Below are 23,445 nucleotides of genomic sequence, written 5' to 3'. Positions count from 1 at the left end.
TATTGTTAGATTGGGCCTTCAGTTTGTTATGTTTCCACATATAATTCAATGTCATAGACAGGAAATTGACACTAATCAGCAGTAATGCATAGTAATATTTACTTTTCCATAGCGTGCCGAGCAGCTGGTTTGCATGACAGTTGGCAAAGTGTTTGCACATGTGAAATACATATTTCCATTACTTTTCCTGTTTGTGCATAGTTAAGCAGTGCTCAAATGCAAGCCACAGTTCTAAAGTTTGAGAGTTAGTATCGAGTCTATGAAACACACCTGCTGTTTAACTGACTCTGTGGCAGCAGGTGTAATGGACCGACACATTTCTTTTTGAGCCCAGATTATGCTGGGTTTGAATCCAGGTATACGTAAGACTTTTAAATACTTTAAATAATCGGTGATAATGCAATGACATTAATTCTTTACAGTACATGTATTGCTGTGTGTTGGCATAGTGCAGCATTTTTAAACAAGATTGAGAGGAAATATCTGCAGCCTTGTACCACCACTGAATGCCGCTTGGTATTGCTATGCAATGTGAAACTCCACACAAACATAGAAGCCAAAAAGTGAAGCAAGCCATTGCTTTTTCTGCTACTTATGTGTGTTGTGTGTGATTCTATTTTTCAACCAGATTGTTGGTGTTAAAATGGTGTAGATAGGAAAGTGGTGAAATGGGAAACAAAGGAAAAGCAATACAGGAATGTGCAGGAGGGAGGTGAAAAAGAATCATAGCTATTCATTTCTTCAACAGTAAAAACTGATCATATGTGCAAAATATTAACTGAATTTGGCATGACAATAACGTAATCATGTTGTATAGCCAACTGGACCAAATCAAGTGTGTCAAGAAGACACATGTGTGAAATGGAGAGCTATGTATGAGACATTTTTTTTTTTTATGGGACAGGTGCCCTTTTTTTTAATTCAGTAAGAGAGGACTGCTGGATAAGAGAGGTAGATATGTCTGGGTGAGGTAAGTTGGGTAGTTGAGGAAGCAAATGCAAACAACCAAGATAAACAAGACAAGTGATAGGGATGGCAATGGACACCATGATAGGGGTGAGGGAGAAGATAATGCAGCCTCATGGATATCACGCTTGGAGACAGAGAGAATTAAGTCTTCACCCAGTGAACTGTCATCCTAGTCTCCTTACTCTGCTGGTAGCTGGAGTGCTTGATGTCTTCTCCACCTATGGACCATTAGTGAGAGCAGCCTTCCCACCCAGCAGAGGCCAACACCAATGCTGTGGTGCACATCCCTACGCACCATCCCTGGCATCTTCCTGATCATGATGAAATCTCTACCTCTGGCATTGCTCCCAGAAGGTACCACTGCACCAGCTTCTGGGGCAGTACTACCTGAGGGCACAGGTATTGCAGGGGTATCAAAGACAGTGCTGCCAGGTTGGCTTCCAGATGTACTGGGCATTGGTGCTGGAGCTGTTGGAGTGGGGACAGGTTGATCCAGTGGGGCTGGCCTACTTTACTGTGCTGTATAGAATTTAGTGATATGGTACACATGGGTGACATGGAGATATTTTGATGACACATAATAGAAAATAAAAAAAAGAAACACGGGTTGGAGTAAGAGAAAAAAAGAGATACAATTAGTACCATCATATGTGGCATACAATGCATTAACACAATTATACAACTCTTCTATCTGAAGTATTACATTTAAGTATACATCCTAACAATTACACACTATACTACAGATTACTGAAAGTAACCCTTGAAATGTGCATATATTGAACATATGTATGCTTTCATTATACATATTACAGTTTATAGCAGGGACTTTGTACCACAAGTATAGAGTTTTTAATTTAATGTAAATATTATTGAAGAAATAACAGCATTGTATACTTGGAAATCATGGCATTTGATCCGACAACCTCTGACTACAGTCTAATATTGGACTCTTACAATTGGTTTGAGTTGCAGACAAATGCATACATACTTGCTTTTACAGCTGGGATATGCATGCTCAACTTAATACAACTCTATAAAAGACAAAAAAGCTATCTTTAACTTTTAAAGCTACAATAACACTTCTCTTCTGCTACATATATACCACTTGCTTCCCTCAATCTCTCCAATCAAGCAACATGAGCCTGTCAGTTGAACTCACATTCATTGGGAGCTGGGGAAAGTACGTAAGAACATTATGCATACCAGTCTTGCAGATATTTAGCTTTCTAATTCTTATAAGTACTCTCTTATTGTCATATTTACATAGCTGTGGGATGTCTGCAGTCTCAAACTCATGCAACCAGTGGTTGAGAGTATCCCTTTTTCTCCTATGTAGGGCATTGAAATGATGACTACATTGCTCTCCAGTTTGTGGGATACCAGTGGCACTGGATACAGCCTGGGCCAAACTATTCCATGCCTTATACTTGTACTGGGAGCTAGAATAGTCCCCCTGCAGAAGCCTTTGCCTGTGGTGCTTTACCAGCCATCCAATAAATATCCTGTATTCCTGGACACCTCATCTCTGTGCCCAAACTCAGCACCTTTCTCTGCAATACCATCCATGTCTACTATCTGAACTAGAGCAATGAAAACTGATGCTTTCTTGTGAATTCCAGTTATTGCTTTTACTGGTACTGCACAAACCTGAGAAATGATGCCAGCTGTGATTGCACAATGTTAAGTGATGTTGAGTGCAGCAGTGCCAAGCAAGGAGAAATGAAATAATTGAAATTAGAAGGTTAATCTGACACTCGACCATAGTTTGAGAGCTGTCTACTGATGTAGCCTGGAAATATAAATTGGAAATTGGAAGATAACTGTTAGGTGATTTATGTTTGCTTACATGAATTGAGGGCATAAATGTAATGACCTGACATTTGTTTTTGCCTTTATACACTGAGAAAATTGATTTTTAAACTGTGGGATTCAAACCTAGGTATAAGGAATAAAACATTTTCTTCCCCAGTCTTTATTTTCCATCTTTGCCACAGAAGAAGTGCTGCTCAGACATAATCAGAAATCATACATAAATATAGGTGACAGTTTGATCTGTTACACATATATGTGTGTGACCTGACAAGGTTATTGAATGTAGATCCAGTTGTGTATGTATCTTGGATAATTGTGAATGCCATAAAAGTCCAGGTAGCAGAATTATACTTATAGAAATATAGTAGACAGTACACCCTCAATCATAAAACTGAAAATACAATAATGGCCTCTCATCCCTCATACATATAATTCATATCAACACCACAATCTAAAGTGTTATAAGTGAGAGAGAATATAATGGGAAGTGGAACAACAGCAAAAGTGTATGAAATATTCTGTATTAGAACCCAGGGCCATATACACTTACTGTATATCTGTTGCCACAGGAATGCTAAAATAACACTTGTCTATGTTTTGATTCATTGCTATAAATTGTACTGTCACAACAGTAAAAAAAGGTTGCACATCCTGCACTAGAACTCAGGACCATCTGTACTCCAGCCCTACACTTACACCTACTGCCACAGGACTAGCTACATGACATTCCCTAATTTCTCTTACAGTCTCTATGTTTCCATGTTTGTACAGTGCCCAACAGAAATAATTGAATGTATCTGGTTTCAGTTATTAGCTGTCTGAGTCCTGTCAGCAGGTATTTTATGGCTGCAGCTGCTGGGGAGCCTTGCTAACCACTACACAATGCTGCTAAGTGTAGTTGAGCTATGAAAGACATAAATTGCAACAATGTATTGTTTTTGATCTTTGCCCTTTTACATATGCCCTGTTTGCAGGTGTTCTGCCTGGTTCCTGGGTGGGAAACTAGTCCAGTTTGCGTACTGCCTTGCTTTGTGCAAACGAGATAATCACAGCCAAGCTGACATTAATTTTCTCTGTTTCCATTGTTTGCGCTAAGCCATGCATCATGTAAACAATGACCCCAAAAAAAGAAGAAAAAGAAAAAAGGGGAAAAGTAGTTGACATGAGGAAAAGCAATTTATGATATACACACTACAAAATGTTAGTACACATCACATATTTCCACATAGGTCTGGATTTGAACTTTCACTCCAATGAACATTCAGAACACAGTAAAAGTGGCTTATCCCTCTTTGCCACACAAACAGCTTTACAGCAGAAAACTGAAACATAAAAGGGAAAAATAGTTCAAATGAAACAAACCAGTCTTTGAAATAAACACTACAAAATGTTTGTTAATACACTTGAAATATTTCTGCATAGGTCTGGATTTGAACTCCCACTCCAATGAACCTTCAGAATACATGAAGTGTGCATTATCCCTCTTTGCCACAAACAGCTAACTGAAATAATTCTGCATACAACCAACTGCAACATCATCTACAGTAACATGAAACCGTACCACTGTTATTTGAACATTTATTATTTTTGGATATATTGCACTAAGTGATCACACAAACAGTTATGAGTATTGCTTGCAAATACGCAGCTCTGTCCTACCTCTCTGTATTTTTGGTCATCCTTATCTTATCTGACCAGTAGTCTGAGGCATGCAGTCTGTAAGCAATTCTATATCATTGTCCTTAATGTGTAAGAATATTAAATGGCAATAATATAATATACAATTGGCAACAAATAAAAGGGAGGTTGGATATTAATGAACAGAACTTGAGAATTGTGTGCTGCTTACTTACATTTCCAGCCTTGATAAAATTACATCTAATACTTTGCAAGTCTAACCTGACACATTCACTAGATATAGGGCAGCCTGCATTGCTGTTGTGTTTTCCTTTTCTCTACCAGTAATCATTCACCGTTGCAATCAATTAAAAACAAACACAGAGGGAGTGCCTGCACTATATTTACAACTGCGACATGGAGGCCAAGTATTTGAGATTCAGGAATTCTAATGAGTTCACACCTCATTCACATCTTCTCTGTGCTAACTGCCCTGAATCTACACCATAAAAAACAATCATATAGCTAGGGAAACTGAAGGTAAGGAGACTTGTTTATGTGGAGAACACAGAAAAGAGCCTATTAGTTTGGGATATATCTGCACAGAGAATTACTAAACTTGAGAAGGTATGTTTGCATTTTGTCAGCTATATATTGCATGTGCTGAAATGTAATTAAGAAAAATCTGTTTAATAGATTTATATATATATATATATATATATATATATATATATATATATATATATTTTTTTTTTTTTTTTAATTAGCAAATGCATTTACACCTTTATCTGTATGCATTAGTCAGAAGTGTACTGATAGCATGGGCATGTTTGTCAGGACATTTCACAGATGTACATTATTGGCAATACCTTAACACAGAATGTTCTATGTTAAATCTGTAAACATATTTCAGGGACAGTTCATTTGATAGAACATTTAGCATTTCAAAGATGGTTTGTTAGCAAAATGTGTCATTTGCCTGTTCTTTTGGGGGTGGGGGAGCAAACCTGCATTTCTGTTATGGCACAACCAAGGATATGTTGCTATTGTTACTCTGGTTTTTTGTTTCCAGTCTGTTGTTCATTTGTCAAATCTCTAGACTGTTTTATGTTCTCCAGTGGGTGGTACAGAAATCCTACTTTTTCTGTTTTATCTGGGAACAGTAGTTATGTGATACTTGTGTCTGTTATCATTCTGTTGTCTTTTAGGACACCTAGGACTTTGCCACCTTGCTGTCTCAATCCTCAAAAACCACCCTTCACTGACCATGAAAATCAGGTCATTGTTGAAGCTGGTGTCTTCCTGCTTGAGAGGGGATGTGCATATATGTTAGGCAGAATGCAGATCTAGCAGCAGATCATCACAGACATTAATGCAGTGGGTGGCCACAGCAGGACATATGACCAGGTGTGCCATAGGGCCACTGACATGATCTCATCTGCAGAGTGGAGAGAAGCTGCAGTGGCCTGCGATTGGATGGGTACCTGGGGGGTCTGCTACAGAGCCACCACTAATAGCAAATTAAGAGTTTCTGTCCACTGTCAATGATCCAGACAACTCCGGGGAAAGTGCAGAATAACATGTTCTTGACATTGATTCTACTGTTTCAAGGGCAGCAAGCATGTCCTTGGAGGTGCTTCCAGGTAGGATTTTGTATCTCAATAGTTAAATACTGTTGCATAGTAAAACAATTTAAATCAATATGTTAGTTTTGTTTTACAAGAATAAAATGGGCTTAGGTTAGAGTTGTCATCGAAGTTATTGTTGAAAGTATAGTTAATGGACATATAAAGGGGGGAAAGTATTATCCCCTCTGTTACTGCTAATTGTGATGATGTTGTCCTTACCTTTTGCTTACCTTCTTCCAGGGCCATCTGGCATACAGAGGATACCATTATTTGTACATGGTTGGGAGGGTGGCCTAATGCTTAAGGTGTTTGCCTTACAAGCACAAGGTGCAGGGTTTGAGTCTCACAAGGGATAATTGGCTAGGCTTAAATGGTCCACAAGGGAAGTTAGCCTAGTACTAACCTATGAACCTAAAAAACATTTTTATGTCAGTACTGATGAGCAATTGACAGAAATATTTTAGTGTGTGATGTTGATGTCAGGACTGTTGAGTGTATTGCTGTACAGTCTAACAGTGGCAGCACTGTTATTTTGTTAGCACATATTAGAGTATAGTAGTGTAGGTATTAATCGTTCCTGTGTTTGTTACTTATTATCACAGGTGATCCTGACACTGCAAGTGTGGGACTTCTACCACCTGATGTCAGAGTATCAGCAGACTCTGATGATGATGGTGGCAGAAGCACAGTAAGGGGGTGAATCAGACACTGAGATTGACATACAGCCACCCTGAAATTCCAGTGGACACAGCCAGTAAGCCTATGCCCTTTTACATATGCCCTGTTTGCAGGTGTTCTGTCTAGTTCCTGGGTGGGAAACTAGTCCAGTTTGCATACTGCCTCGCTTCACGCAAACGAGATAATCACAGCCAAGCCGACATTAATTTTCTCTGTTTCCAGTGTTTGCGCTAAGCCATGCATCATGTAAACAATGACCCCCAAAAAAAGAAGAAAAAGAAAAAAGGGGAAAAGTAGTTGACATGAGGAAAAGCAATCTATGATACACACACTACAAAATGTTAGTACACATCACATATTTCCACATAGGTCTGGATTTGAACTCTCACTCCAATGAACATTCAGAACACAGTAAAAGCGGCTTATCCTTCTTTGCCACACAAACAGCTTTACAGCAGAAAACTGAAACATAAAAGGGAAAAATAGTTCAAATGAAACAAACCAGTCTTTGAAATAAACACTACAAAATGTTTGTTAATACACTTGAAATATTTCTGCATAGGTCTGGATTTGAACTCCCACTCCAATGAACCTTCAGAATACATGAAGCGTGCATTATCCCTCTTTGCCACAAACAGCTAACTGAAATCATTCTGCATACAACCAACTGCAACATCATCTACAGTAACATGAAACCGTACCACTGTTATTTGTACATTTATTATTTTTGGAAATATTGCACTAAGTGATCACACAAACAGTTATGAGTATTGCTTGCAAATATTCAGCTCTGTCCTACCTCTCTGTATTTTTGGTCATCCTTATCTTATCTGACCAGTAGTCTGAGGCATGCAGTCTGTAAGCAATTCTATATCATTGTCCATAAAATGTGTAAGGATATTAAATGGCAATAATATAATATACAATTGGCAACAAATAAAAGGGAGGTTGGATATTATTGAACAGAACTTGAGAATTGTGTGCTGCTTACTTACATTTCCAGCCTTGATAAAATTGCATCTAACACTTTGCAAGTCTAACCTGACACATTCACTAGATATAGGGCAGCCTGCATTGCTGTTGTGTTTTCCTTTTCTCTACCAGTAATCATTCACCGTTGCAATCAATTAAAAACAAACACAGAGGGAGTGCCTGCACTATGTTTACAACTGCTACATGGGGGCCAAGTATTTCAGATTTGGGAATTCTAATGAGTTCACACCTCATTCACATCTTCACTGTGCTAACTGCCCTGAATCTACACCATAAAAAACGATCATGTAGCTAGGGAAACTGAAGGTAAGGAGACTTGTTTATGTGGAGAACACAGAAAAGAGGCTATTAGTTTGGGATATATCTGCACTGAGAATTACTAAACTTGAGAAGGTATGTTTGCATTTTGTCAGCTATATATTGCATGTGCTGAAATGTAATTAAGAAAAATCTGTTTAATAGATTTTTATATATATATATATATATATATATATATATATATATATATATATATTTTTTTTTTTTTTTTAATTAGCAAATGCTTTTACACCTTTATCTGTATGCATTAGCCAGAAGTGTACTGATAGCATGGGCATGTTTGTCAGGGCATTTCACAGATGTACATTATTGGCAATACCTTAACACGGAATGTTCTATGTTAAATCTGTAAACATGTTTCAGGGATAGTTCATTTGATAGAACTTTTAGCATTTCAAAGATGGTTTGTTAGCAAAATGTGTCATTTGCCTGTTCTTTTGGGGGTGGGGGAGCAAACCTGCATTTCTGTTATGGCACAACCAAGGATATGTTGCTATTGTTACTCTGGTTTATTGTTTCCAGTCTGTTGTTCATTTGTCAAATCTCTAGACTGTTTTATGTTCTCCAGTGGGTGGTACAGAAATCCTACTTTTTCTGTTTTATCTGGGAACAGTAGTTATGTGATACTTGTGTCTGTTATCCTTCTGTTGTCTTTTAGGACACCTAGGACTTTGCCAACTTGCTGTCTCAATCCTTAAAAACCACCCTTCACTGACCATGAAAATCAGGTCATTGTTGAAGCTGGTGTCTTCCTGCTTGAGAGGGGATGTGCATATATGTCAGGCAGAATGCAGATCTAGCAGCAGATCATCACAGACATTAATGCAGTGGGTGGCCACAGCAGGACATATGACCAGGTGTGCCATAGGGCCACTGACATGATCTCATCTGCAGAGTGGAGAGAAGCTGCAGTGGCCTGCGATTGGATGGGTACCTGGGGGATCTGCTACAGAGCCACCACTAATAGCAAATTAAGAGTTTCTGTCCACTGTCAAGGATCCAAACAACTCCTGGGAAAGTGTAGAATAACATGTTCTTGACATTGATTCTACTGTTTCAAGGACAGCAAGCATGTCCTAGGAGGTGCTTCCAGGTAGGATTTTGTATCTCAATAGTTAAATACTGTTGCATAGTAAAACAATTTAAATCAATATGTTAGTTTTGTTTTACAAGAATAAAATGGGCTTAGGTTAGAGTTGTCATCCAAGTTATTGTTGAAAGTATAGTTAATGGACATATAAAGGGGGGAATGTATTATCCCCTCTTTTACTGCTAATTGTGATGATGTTCTCCTTACCTTTTGCTTACCTTCTTCCAGGGCCATCTGGCATACAGAGGATACCATTATTTGTACAGGGTTGGGAGGGTGGCCTAATGGTTAAGTTGTTTGCCTTACAAGCACAAGGTGCAGGGTTTGAGTCTCACAAGGGATAATTGGCTAGGCTTAAAATGGCCCACAAGGGCAGTTAGCCTAGTACTAACCTATGAACCTAAAAAACATTTTTATGTCAGTACTGATGAGCAATTGACAGAAATATTTTAGTGTGTGATGTTGATGCCAGGACTGTTGTGTGTATTGCTGTACAGTCTAACAGTGGCAGCACTGTTATTTTGTTAGCACATATTAGAGTATAGTAGTGTAGGTATTAATCGTTCCTGTGTTTGTTACTTATTATCACAGGTGATCCTGACACTGGAAGTGTGGGACTTCTACCACCTGATGTCAGAGTATCAGCAGACTCTGATGATGATGGTGGCAGAGGCACAGTAAGGGGATGAATCAGACACTGTGATTGACATACAGCCACTCTGAAATTCCAGTGGACACAGCCAGTAAGCCTATGCCTACCCATTCCAGTCAACCCACAGATATTGGACAGTTGGAGGGTGAGACAATCAATCAGGAAAATGTGGTTACTGAGGCATCAGTGTCTGTTGACTCTGGCCATAGCCAAAATGTGGGCAAGGTGTCATGCAGGAGGGTTGTTAGGGGTGCTCGGATGAGGCCTGCTGTCCATCCTCCATCTGATCCAGGTGTCTCTTCCTGTGCCACTCATTGCATGTTTAGGACTGTCATGGAGGCAGAGGATCATTCTCATAGGTGCTCAAGAGAAATGCTTAGGGCTGTAGATGTGTCATAGGCTGACATGCATGGCTGCCTCCACTGTGTGGCCAATTCAATGGATTGGATGAATGACATGGAACTGGCATGGGGATGGCATCCTCATGGGTGTAGGTCAGCCACATCATCTGCCGTTAGCCAACATGGCCATGCCCAGTCACACTCCCATAGTGGCAGTACGTCCACTACTCCATCAATGGGTGAGCTGTCCATACCCAGATGTAGCAGGCCATTGGGTTGTGATCCTAGGTGTACTCATGATGGGAGCTCATCCAGCAGACATCAGTCACAGTCAGGTAGCAGCAGTGCATCTGACTGTGGGTGTGGACTTGCCAGTGCAAATCCTGGCAAAGCCAGTTCTCATGGTCTGGGACAACAACAATGAAACACCACATCTACCATGCATGGCTTACCCCTGTCTGACATACCAAGATGTAGAGCTAGCACAGAACTTGGTTGTGTTCATGCAGACACTCACACACCAGTTTCACCTGGAGGAACCCTACAGATGCAAACACAACAGTTACATGGTTCAGCCGTGCAGCTTAACATTCATTTTGTCTCACTGTCCATTTGTTGCTTTATCCAAATGTCTGCCTGCTTCTCTTTCTTAATCACACACACTCACTGACTTGTGTCAGCCTAAGCTTCTTGCCCTCCTCCCCAACACCCTGTGCAAGTGATGATAACTGTGCCATATCCCTGTTTTGTATCTTTTGGATTCAGGGATACATAAGTTTTGTGTCTGATGCTCAGGGTGCATAGCTGACTTAGTGCTTGGTATACCTGCATTTGTGATGTTAAATTGGTAATTGTATGATTGACTTATATTGGTCTTAGAAAGTTGATAGCATCAACATTTTCCAATTTTATTGTGAATGATCTTGTGAGGGTTGCAAAGTCTGAAAATGGAATGTGTATCATTACTTTCTAAGTTCTATCTTTAATGATTTTCCAGTACAAATGTGTGGTGCTAAACTGAGGTCATGTAGTGACCATCACTACTTTGGAGAGGTATGACTGTGTGAAACTTTGATGCCTGAGGACTGCTACTTAATAATTGACACATATACATCAAATAAGTCTCTGCTGTCACATGTTAAGGTCACCACCATGTTAAGGTACAACAGAAGAAAGAAACTATTGCAAAAAAGAGTAAAATCCCATGATTGGAGGAACTCTCTGGTCAGCCTCAGTAAGAAGGTGTGATCCCGCATAAAATCCTCCAAAGCTAGTTATGGAAACAAAATTGCTACTGATTCTAAAGACAACCACAAAGCATTCTATAGCTATGTCAAGAATCTCAATGGCAACACTCAGATCTGCTCTGAGTTATAGCACAATGGCACTAAATATACAGAGCCAACTGATATTGCCGACATCCTGGCAGATAGGTTCAGTGGTAACTTTACCCCTCTCTCACTCCCTAAAGGGCCCATCTCTATACCAGAAGAATGAAAAGTTCCTGTAATCATGGCTGCACAGGTAAAAAACACATTCTCCAAAGCCAAGAACACAGCATCCATAGGACCTGACAACATCAAAGGCTGCATTCTACACGAACTACAGAACGAACTGGCTCCCCAAGTACCATGTTCAATCATAGCCTCACCTCAGGCTTTGTATCCACTGAATGGCCACAGCAACGGTTATCCCACTCCACAAAGGGGCAGCCACCACGGACCATGGGAACTACTGCCCCATCAGCCTGACGAGTCTGGTCTGCAAGGCTATGAAACATATCATCATGGAACTTATAAACAATGACATTGGTAATCTCCAAACTCTGAACCCTACCCAGTTTGGCTTTGTAAAAGGTAGATCATGTCTCCTAAACCTGATAGACTTCTTTGAAGTGGTCACCAAAGCTGTAGATGAGGGTAAAGTGGTTCACACAGCCTATCTAGAGCTTGCCAAGGTTTTCAACAACCCCCCTTGCAGGAATTATAGATAAACTCACTAAACAAGGTCTAAATCCCTATGTCACATGATGGGTTGCCAACTGGCTCACTGACAGAACTCACACTGTGAAAGTAGCAGACTCTAAATCCAACTTCAGACCAGTGACAAGTGGAGTACCACAGGGTTCAGTCCTGGGTCCTCTCCTGTTTGGTATCTACTTCTCCGAAGTACAGGCTAACACAGAAGGTATTTGGCTAACAAAGTTTGCAGATGACTGCAAACTAGGAGCCATAATCAAAACTCCTAATGATGTGGACATCCTACAAAAGGGCCTCACTGAGACATATGCCTGGTGTCAAAGCCATGGCCTCAAGCGCAATGCCAAAAAGTGCATTGTCATCCCTTTTGGTAAAAACTTTGTACCCATGAACTACCACATAAGCAATAGTCTACTTAACACCGAAAGTGTGATAAGAGACCTTGGGACACAGGTGGACAATAGTCTCTCCTTTGATAATCACATTGCCACAGTAGTCAGGAAATCCTTCTACGTGGCGCACCTTATCACAAAAAGTTTCTCATCCAGGAAAAAAGAGGTCATTGTTCCCCTCTACTCATCACTCATTAGACCCATTATAGAGTACAATGTCCTTTTGGTATGTACCTCACAAGACATCTACAACAACGGGAAAGGCCACAAAAATACCTCACAAAGAGGATTACCAGCCTCAAACAGATGCCCTACGCAGACCGTCTGAAAACACTCCAGCTTTACTCTGTCGCATATCACCTACTCAGAGGTGATCTCTGCCTAAAATACAAAGCTATGTCAAACCCAGAGCTGTTGGACATGCTCCACTTAAAGAAATCCCAATCCCTCCAAGCTGCACGGTCTAGGGACCTAAACCTTGTCATCACAATAAAGAGAACATGCAGGAGGGATAGATTCCTGTCCCAGAGACTTCCCATACTCTGGAACAAACTACCTATCTTTATCAAACAAAGCTCTTCATTAGCACTCTTCAAGAAAAATCTTAATGATTGGATGGGAGATAGGAAATTCACCTCGGGGATCACTTCTGTGGTTCTGCTTGACAGGGGCACAGGAAAATAATTTTATTGGGTGGCAATAGCCAGGGTACCATTTGGCTAGGCTTATATAGGCCCTAGGGCCAATAGCCTAGTACCTACCTATGAACCTATCAACCTATGAAGTAACAAAATGCAAGGATATGCCAGTAATTCATATTATTACACAGTACACTCCAGACTCAACAGTTACCTTGTAAATCCAGCAGTTGCAACAGTTTTAGTTCAGGGCTGACTCTGTCTAATGCAAGCAGTACACAGCCAATACATGAGTAGGTAAAGGTTATGAGAGTTGCCTGGCATCAATGTTACTATATTTATGTGCATAGGAGGAAGGTTTTAGGCCCTGATAGTATGTGAGTGTGCTATGTGTTGTCTCTTAGCCAATGTTGTTGCTGTTTGCCTTTTCAGCTTTTCCCGGTTAGGGGTCACCACAGTGGAACTCCGGTCCACTAATGAATGGCAGTAGATTTTTATGGTGCCGAGTTGCCAGCCCAACGCCCAACCTTCAGGGAAGGCATGCCCATTCACACATGTCTTTTGGAGGCGAACCGTCCGCGGGGAGGACATGCAGACTCCATACAGAAGGCACTCCAGGAGAGAATCGAGCAGGAGAACCTCTTGTTGTGAGGCAACAAGGCTACCGCTGTACCACCGTGGCTTTGGGCATATTGAGCACACCTACATCAGCTTACATCCACAGCAGCTGCTGGTTCCCCCTCTGACTCCTCTTCTGCCTGTGGCTGCGGCGAGCTTGGCATTAGTGGTGGAATGTGTGCCCCTTCCCCTTGTTGATTCTGCTGAAGTTGTTTTCGCAGGATGATGTTGTGTAGCATGGAACATACTGTGAATATTTTAGTACATGTCAATGAATTGTACTGCAGAGCTCCCCCAGATGTAACTAGGCACTGGGACCATAATTTCAGCACCCCAAACACATGCTCTATGATATTTCTTGGTTTGGGCATGTGCCTCATTATGACATTCTTCAGCGGGTGTCTGCACACTTCTGATGGGTGTCATCAGCCATGGTTGCAGTGCATAACCTGCATCCCTAGTAAATGATCCTGCTGAATATCCCCCCTAGTGAATATCTGATAAAGTTGGGAGATGTGCCAGATATGTGAGTCATGGTAACTGCCAGGGCTGCCAGCACACGCATTCAAGATGATTCCCTTAGCATTACACACAAATTGGCAGTTAACAGAGTAAAAGCTCTTTCTATTAATGTAGAGCCTTCCCTGGTCCCCATATAGTGCCTTAATTTCTACATGTGTGCAATCTATGGCACCCAGTATGTCATGGTAGTGTGCTACAAGGTATAATTCCTGCATATTTCTGGCCCTATCCTCAGTAGTATTGGGAAAATATATGTGGTCACTAGCATGTTGGAGCATAGCATTTAAGAACTGATGGAGGATCCTGGATGCTGATGCCTGTGACACCCCCAAAATGTCCCCCATTAGTACCCGTAGCTAAGATTTTGAGTACCTTTGCCTCCACTAGAATGGGTTCCCTTGGTTTGTCCTAGCCCTGAGTTAAGGATGACAGAGGTTTCAAAGTTGTCTCCACAGTGGTAAGAAGGGCATTCTATACTGTTCATCTCATAAGTAAGGGCATTGCCTCCAGAAAAAAATAAGTTATTACCTCCCTGTACTTTTTCCTCATCATGCAATAACTGAGTACAATGCTCCTTTTGGCATGTACCTTTCTAAGCACTTGCAGCAATTGGAGAAACCACAAAAGTTCCTCACAAGGAAAATTCAAGGTCTTCACCATCTATCCTAAAGGGATCATCTGAAATCACTGTCACTTTATTCTGTTTCATTCAGACTACTCAGAGGTGATCTCTGCTTTGCATATAAGGCAATCTCTGACCCTGTGTTATTGGAAATGCTTCATATCTGAAAGTCAAATGGTACACGAGTTACTTGCTCTAAAGACCTTAACCTGTTATGTGACATTAATAAAACCTGCTGAAGGGACATAGTTGTCTCCCAGAGGTTACCATACCTTTGGAACAGACTTCCACTTCATGTCAAACAGAGCACCTCATTGTCCCTCTTCAAATGCAATCTGGACGATTGGATGGGTGACCATAAATACACCCCGGGGGTTCCACCTGTGTCAATCTTGGACAGGGGCAGTAGGTGCTGATCATGGAAATAAGGGTAAGAACTTGGCTAGGGTTGTAAGGGCCCTAAGGCCATTCGCCTAGTAACTTCCTATGAACCTGTGATCCTATGTTCCTGTAATGTGCCTCTATCCATTCTGTAGCGCTCAACAATTTCCACATCAGGTAGGTTGTGATAAGTTACCTGGGGTCTGAAAACTACTCTTTCTTGGCCTTGGTCTATTAGCAGCAGCAACAGCATAGACTTCAGTCTGTTGCACATACACATGAATTAAAGCCACAACAGCCCCTAACATTCTTTCTGTTTAGACTCCTTTCTGCAGTTGTATTCCAATAGGTTTTGGATTTCACAGGGAAAAAACAGGACTGAGTCTACATGGTTGCTTTATACCTTGTTGAATAGCTCCTCCATCTTGGATTGGTTGATTAACATACAATTTAGCTGCTTATGTTATAATATGCATGCCATGGTGTTTACCTTGTTTGTGTGGCAATTTTCTCCCTGTCCCGGTACTGAAAAGGGATCTTTATTGCCAGCCAGCCTTCCCTGGTCAATGTAAAATAAAATAAATAAAAATGTCCGCACTATCTCTGTCTGTCTGTCTGTGTCTATAGTATGTGCTTGCTTGTTTGGCCTTACTACCTCCCCTAACTCATCTATTCTTTCCACCCATATTCCCAGTTACCTTTCCCTTCATATATATATATAGAAAATGGCCAAATGACCCTCCCCCCAAAAAAATGTGATTCTCCCTTCGCCCTACCCTTCTTCATGCCCATCTTGTTGTGTGTACGTCCCTTTTGCTATTCCCCATTTTCTGTCTTTCCTATCATCCCTTTTCTCCCCATTTGTATGACAAAGTGTATTGACACTTTGCTGTGCTGAACTGCTTACACTGCCAGAGTAGCAACAATGAGGTACTTTGTTGCATATGTGGACAAAGTTATGCACTTTTCATTGCTTTTTTGGTCACAGTGCTTAAATAACCTATACAAGCTTGGCCCATTTCCTATAGTTCTCAAGTGCCACTGCTGCTTGTAATACAGCAGCAGTAATTCACTATGCAATCCTTTCCTCAGTGTACCAGTACAGTATGTGGACTAACTACTAGCAAAGATTCATAACACACACTGAGTAGCGAATCACACAGTAAACTATCATGCATGACGACTCCATTGTGAACATTGCTAAGTGAAGCAAATGTGAAGGCACACGTAACAGTTAACATACACAAGCACTCATGTAAATACATATATTATATATACATGTTTATGTGTGTCTGTCTCATATATATATATATATATATATATATATATATATATGTATATATAAAATACATAGAAGTATGATATTCAAAATTCAGTTGAACAGGTAACAGTACAAAAAACAAATAATCAAAAAAAAATGATCCCCCACTCAAATTATATATACCAACTCCTAGATTGCACTACAGTGGGAAAAGGGCACAGTGGTTTATCATGGCTGTTCTGTGACCTAGAAAACAAAAAAGCTAGTACTTTCGTAGAGCTAATTTTTTGATCAGCTGTAAACTCTTTTTAGAACTTTTATAAAGCAAATTTTTGAGGACATGTAAGTTACCCCCACCCCCACCCCACACACACACACACATATATATATATATGTGTGTGTGTGTGTGTGTGTGTGTGTATATATGATATAAGGAGTATTTACATATACTCCTGATGTTTCACCAGCAGTTAACAGTCCTTATATGAGGCTTTTAAATAAACCTATGGACAACAAATCGAAAAACAGTTGTATCTTGACTTTTAATGTTGACTATTACAGCATCATTAATATTATTAGAGAGACTTGGGTCATAATTACTGAACGCTCATATCTAATGGACATCCTTGGAGAAGCTCCTTCCTTTGTGTATAGGAAAGCCAGAAACATCAGGAGGTGGGTTGAAGGTAGGCCCAGACCATTGGATATATGCACCAATAAATGTGGAGCGAACTGTGTTTTTTGTCAGCACATACACGAGGGAGACGTGTTTTACTGCCCTTATTTAAATAAACTGATTAAAGAATGCACACAAAGTCCAAATAGCTACTTGTGTAAATGAAACACTGGAACCACAAATAAGTAGAATTATACACACAGCACCATTCAGCGTAACGGCCAACAGCAACGAAAAGTCAGACCACTGCTGAAATATCCAAAAGCAGGTTTAATAGTAAAATAAATGGTAAAAACAGAGAATATGGTTAGCGCTTTCATGGTCACAAACACCACTTCTTCAGACCTTCATAAAAAATTCATTACTCTAACATGCCTTCTTTTAAACCAATTCATACAATTGTAAGCCTATCAGAGAGCTTACTCAATTGAATCCAACTACCAACTGTTTAACTCTTGCCTGTCCAATACACTTACAACATACACTAAATTACATTTACTTAAACAACTATGTATATACACATACACTCTAATCTTATCTAACCCTTAAAATGATTTTATAAAATTAAAAAAACATCCCTATAAATATTATTATAACATTATAACATTCAACATTACTTAAAACATTCATTATTACATAAAATCTGGGAATTTTGGGGCAATGTTACAACTGTCTCATGTACACGGACAACCCTCTCCTCCTCCAAACAGGTTCAAATATATGTGAGAGATGCAACTATTTAGCCAAACTGGAGGCTGAGCTCTCTCATCTCAAAACTGGTGTAACCAGTCAGGAGGAGAAGGTAACCTCACACAACACAATTCCAGTATCACATAGTCCCACCACATCAGCGAACCAAACACATAAATACACAAAAACATACTCTGAGGTTCTAAATAAAAATCTACCTAAGCAACAGAGACCTCCAAAGCAGACATCCAAGCAAACACTACCTCAAAACAAAACACGCACAACACATAGCCCACAAAGTCAGTGTGCCAAGCAGCCACAGCCCTTAAGGCTGAATAACACACCTGATACTCTTGTAATAGGTGACTCTATTGTCAGACACACTGATGTCTCGCTCACCAGGCTGAATAAAGAGAAGGTCACGGTGAGCTGCCTGTCGGTTGCTAGGATCCACCACATAACGCAAGCACTCAGGTCACTCCAAAGCAAATACAAATATGACTCAGTCATTGTACATGCTGGTGTGAATGACCTGAGACGTACCTCCCTGGACTACATGAAAAGAGACATAGAGGAGCTCTCTGATCATGTAGCCCAGGCTGGTATGACCCTGACCTTGAGCAGCATCTTACCCTCACCTAGAATGATGCCACAGTACAAAGAAAAATGATCGATTCTAACAACTGGCTAAAGTTTTGGTGTCATTCAAAGGGGATCCAGTGTCTGTCAGCCTGGGATGACATGCTTGACATGCCACGTTGCTTCGCTAGGGACGGCTTGCACCTGTCACCACTGGGCTTTCGGATATTGGCAAAGGCTCTTGCCACCCCCATACTGCCTTTTTTAGGCAAGGCTCAAAAGTCAAACTCACCCCCATAGACAGCACAAGGAACAAGAAACTAAGGGTAATGCTGCTTAACGCCAGAAGTCTTAACCTCAAGATGCACACACTCGAAGCTCTCCTCAGTATGGAGAACATTGATATCTGTGCAGTGACAGAAACCTGGTTCAAGGCTCCAGAGAGCACCCCAGCACTACCAGGCTATACCTCATATCATGCTTTTTGGCCCCAAAACCTGGACTGAACCACAAAAGGAGGGGGAGTTTCCATATTTATCAAGGATATCCACACCTCCAGGTTAGTGGCATTGCACGAAGTATCAGAGACCATCCATGTGCAACTAACAGTGGGCAAGACTGCTTTTCAGTTTATAGCATCCTACAGACCACCCTCTCAAAGTCAGGAATCCCACTCGGCTTTCCTGAAAACATTGGAGAACATGAAGATCTCTCCGAACACCATTATATTGGGTGACTTCAACTACCCAAACATTGACTGGGAGCACTACTCAAGCCCCAGCACCTTAGCCCAAAGGTTCCTGGAAATTATAAACTCAAATGCTATGGAACAACTAGTCACCACTCCCACAAGAGGGGACAACATACTAGACCTGATCATTACCAACATGGGGACTCTATGCTCCACACCAGAAGTATATCCCTCATTGGTAAGATCAGACCATAAATTAATTTCACTGGATGTCCACATCCTGACCCCACCCCAGCCCAGAAAACCACAGTGAAAAACTTCTCAAAGTGAACTTCTCACTTCTCAAAACCGAAGTGGAATCCTTCAAGGCCCCAGGGCCAGTGGAAACTATGGCCCAAACTGCAGAATCCTATATAAACGCATTCTATGGACATCTCCAGGAATGCATGGATCATGCTATCCCAAACAAAACCAAGACCCAATCATCCAAAGGCAGGCATCCAGTCTGGTGGACCCCTGCCATAAATAAACTGTACAACAGAAGGAGGAAGCTACTACATGATAGAGCAAAATCCCTAATAGGGAAGGCATCTCTGATCAGTACTAACAAAAATTACGATCCCTCATAAAATCCTCCAAGGCCAGCTTCGAGAGAAAAATTGCACAGGACACCAAAGACAATCATAAGGCTTTTTTCAGTTATGTTAGGAACCTGGGATGCAACTCCCAGACTTGTTCTGAGTTGATTCTAAATTACAAAAAATACACTGAACCCACAGACATCGCCAATATCCTGGCAGACAGGTTCAGTGCAAACTTCTCCACCCCCTCCCACCCAAAAGAGCAAGTATCTATCCTGGCAGAGGGCTGCCTCCCAAACATCTCTGATGCTCAGGTGAAGGCTGCCCTCTCCAAAGCAAAAAACACTGCTTCCATGGGACCAGATGGTGTCCCAGGTTGCGTCCTACATGAACTCCAAGAGGAACTAATCCCTCAAATAAAACAGCTATACAATCTCAGCCTCACTACAGGATATGTGCCCACAGAATGGCGTACAGCAACAGTGGTCCCACTCCACAAAGGTGGAGCCTCTACGGACCCTGGAAACTATCGCCCCATAAGCCTGACTAGCTTAGTCTGCAAGGCTATGGAGAGGATCATCATGGAGCTCATAAACAAAGACAATGGGGACCTACAGACACTAGATGCTACCCAGTTCGGCTTTGTCAAGGGCAGATACTGCCTTTTGAACCTGGTTGACTTCTTCGAAACAGTCACCAAAGCCATAGATGAAGGGAAGGTAGTCCACACAGCCTATCTGGACCTTGCAAAGGCATTTGACACAATACCCCACTCGGGCATCATAGATACGCTATCCAGCTTAAATATAAACCCCTATGTCACAAGATGGGTCGCAAACTGGCTCAAAGACAGAACCCACAAAGTAAGAGTTGTTGGAGCCATGTCAGACTCGAAACCGGTCACAAGTGGAGTCCCACAGGGTTCTGTCCTGGGACCACTCTTGTTTGGTATATACTTTTCCGAGGTACAGGCAAACGTGGGAGGACTATGGCTCACCAAGTTCGCAGACGACTGCAAACTGGGCGCCATAATTGACTCTCCAGCTGACACAAACATCCTTCAAAAAGGTCTCACAGAGACAGATAACTGGTGCCAGCGCCATGGTTTAAAGCTAAATGCCAAAAAATGTATAGTCATACCCTTTGGCAAAAACAATGTGCCCACAAATTACCACATAGGCAGAAACCCATTAAGTACAGAGAAAGTTATTAGGGACCTGGGGACCCAAGTTGATAGCAATCTCTCCTTTGAAAACCACATTGCCAAAGTGGTTAGAAAGACCTTCTACATAGCCCACCTCATCACGAAGGGTTTCACATCTAGATCAAGAGAGGTAATCATGCCCCTTTATTCATCTCTCATCAGGCCCATCATAGAATACAATGCCCCTTTTGGGATGTACCTTACCCGACACCTGCAGCAATTAGAAAGACCCCAAAAGTATCTCACCAAGAGGATCAAGGGTCTCAAACAGATGCCATATGCTGCTCGGTTAAAAAAACTCCAGCTCTACTCAGTTGCATACCGCCTACTTCGAGGCGATCTATGCCTGACATACAAAGCTATGTCAAATCCAGAATTAATGGACATGCTCCACCTCAGTAAATCTAAATCCCTTAGAGCCACACGCTCGAGGGACTTGAACCTCAGCACAGAAATAAATAGAACTTGCTGGAGGGACAGGTTCATAACCCAGAGGCTCCCTTCACTCTGGAATAGAATTCCAGTTCATGTGAGGCAGAGCACCTCACTGAATCTCTTCAAGAAGAATCTCGATAGGTGGATGGGGGATCTTAGGTTTGTCCCAGGGATTACTCCCGTGTCACTATTAGACAGAGGCACAGTAAACTAAACCTTAAAAAGGGCACAGTATACTCAAATCAAGGGGTGGCGTAAGCCATACAGAATCGGGCTAGGCTTATAATTGCCCCAGGGCAGATAGCCTAGTATGAACCTATGAACCTATAAAAAACATTTGTCAAAAGCAAGACAATAAAAATTCATACTGTTTATTTAAACAGACTTCTATTCTTTAAAATAGATTGTATTGGAATTCTATCATTCAACCCTTTTCCCCAGTCTGCCCTTAGTCTAATTATCCGAGGTGTTTCCGAGGTCTCGGTGGTATTTCTGATATCTCCACCTCTTTCATTTTCATAAACTTGTTCTATCACTGTAAACTCAAAAGCATGGGTTTGATCTGTAGCTAAAACATGTTTTGCCAGTGCATTAGTTTCAGTGCCCTTCCTCATGTATTGTATATGCTCACATGTACAATACCTCAATTTTTTATTCATCTTACCTACATAAAAGGATGGGCATCCCTTACATCTGGCCAAATAAACAATATTCTCACTATTACAGTCTGCTAGTACATGAAACACATATCTTTGTCCTGAATCTGGATGTATAAAGATATTATTTTCCAATATATATTGGCATTGATTACAATTCTTACATGGGTATGTGCCTTCTTTCCTGTTCCTCTTTCGTCCTGGTGTCTTGCCCCCAGATGGATAACACAGCATCTGCTTCAAAGATCTTTTATTCTTAAACTGGAAACTAGGTTTGTCTCCTACTATATTTCTTATTTCTTCATCCTGAGTAAGGATGGGCCAGAATTTTTTCACTGTTTCTGTTATCACTCCCGCATTACTGCAATAATGTACTGGTACCCGCATTTTATTAGTTAGGGGTGTCTTTCTCTTAACATCATTCCTACTTCTACTAGTTGAAAAGTAAGGCTTACCTCTGTCTAACCTCTGCACCTTCATATCCATAAAAGTATCAGCTACCTTATTACTAACATAGCCCCTCTCCCTCAGTTTATTATCCAGGGTTAGTAGCTCTTCTCTAAACTTGACCTCATCCGTTGTTAACCTCGAGGTCCTAAGGACCTGTCCTTTCACTATATTTTCAAAGATGTACCCTGGGTGCATACTTTTTCTATGTAGAAGGGTATTTCTATGACATTCCTTCCTAAATATATACATGTCTGGAATTTCCCTGCATCATCTCTCAAAATACTCACATCAAGAAAGTCAATTCTAGAGTTTGAATATTGCATATCAAATTTTAAAAAAGATGTACTGGTGTCCACTGCTTGGTGAAACCTTTTCAACTCTGCCTCTTCACCCCACCATAACAGAAAGAGGTTGTCACAAACCTCCTGTAAAATATTACCAATTTCCACTCAATTATTTTAACAGATTGTTTACTATCCCATAAGGCCATTATCAAATTTGCGTAACTGTTGGCACTACACCCCCTCCTTCTGCAAATATATTTGATGGTTAAACAACATAACATTATTACATAATATTATGTCCATTAACATACATATCAAGTTTATCTGAACATGGGTACATATACCATCTTAAATAAGATATTCCCTTAACATCTCCAGACCTTCTTCATTAGGAATGGAGGTAAATAGGGAGTGAACATCCAGCGTTACCATAAGTAATGGGGTTTCTGTTAAATCTATCTTTTCTAAAAAATCATATAAGTCCTGCAAAAACTGCTTAGAATCCTTTAAAATCTTCTCATTTTTATCCACTACGGGTCTAAGCGTTTTTTCTACATAAATAGACAATGGCTCGGTAATCCAATTTCTACCTGATACTATAGGCCTTAAAGGGGGCCTAACCGGATCTTTGTGGATCTTAGGTATTCCTCTAATAACTGGAATAAGGGGATTAGGCATCTGAAAATAA

At 40.9% G+C, this 23,445-nt stretch overlaps 1 pseudogene; it reads right to left on the bottom strand.

Annotated features, from left to right (window-relative positions):
• The window catches only part of LOC122794905, an 82,233-nt pseudogene extending 59,823 nt beyond the window's left edge, over positions 1-22,410 (bottom strand).
• Between the last annotated feature and the right edge of the window lie 1,035 nt (positions 22,411-23,445).

The sequence above is a fragment of the Protopterus annectens genome, chromosome 2.part1 (genome assembly GCF_019279795.1).
Source record: "Protopterus annectens isolate FY-2018-M chromosome 2.part1, PAN1.0, whole genome shotgun sequence".
In the NCBI taxonomy this organism is placed as follows: Eukaryota; Metazoa; Chordata; order Ceratodontiformes; family Protopteridae; genus Protopterus; species Protopterus annectens.
This window is presented reverse-complemented; position numbering and strand designations above follow the sequence as displayed.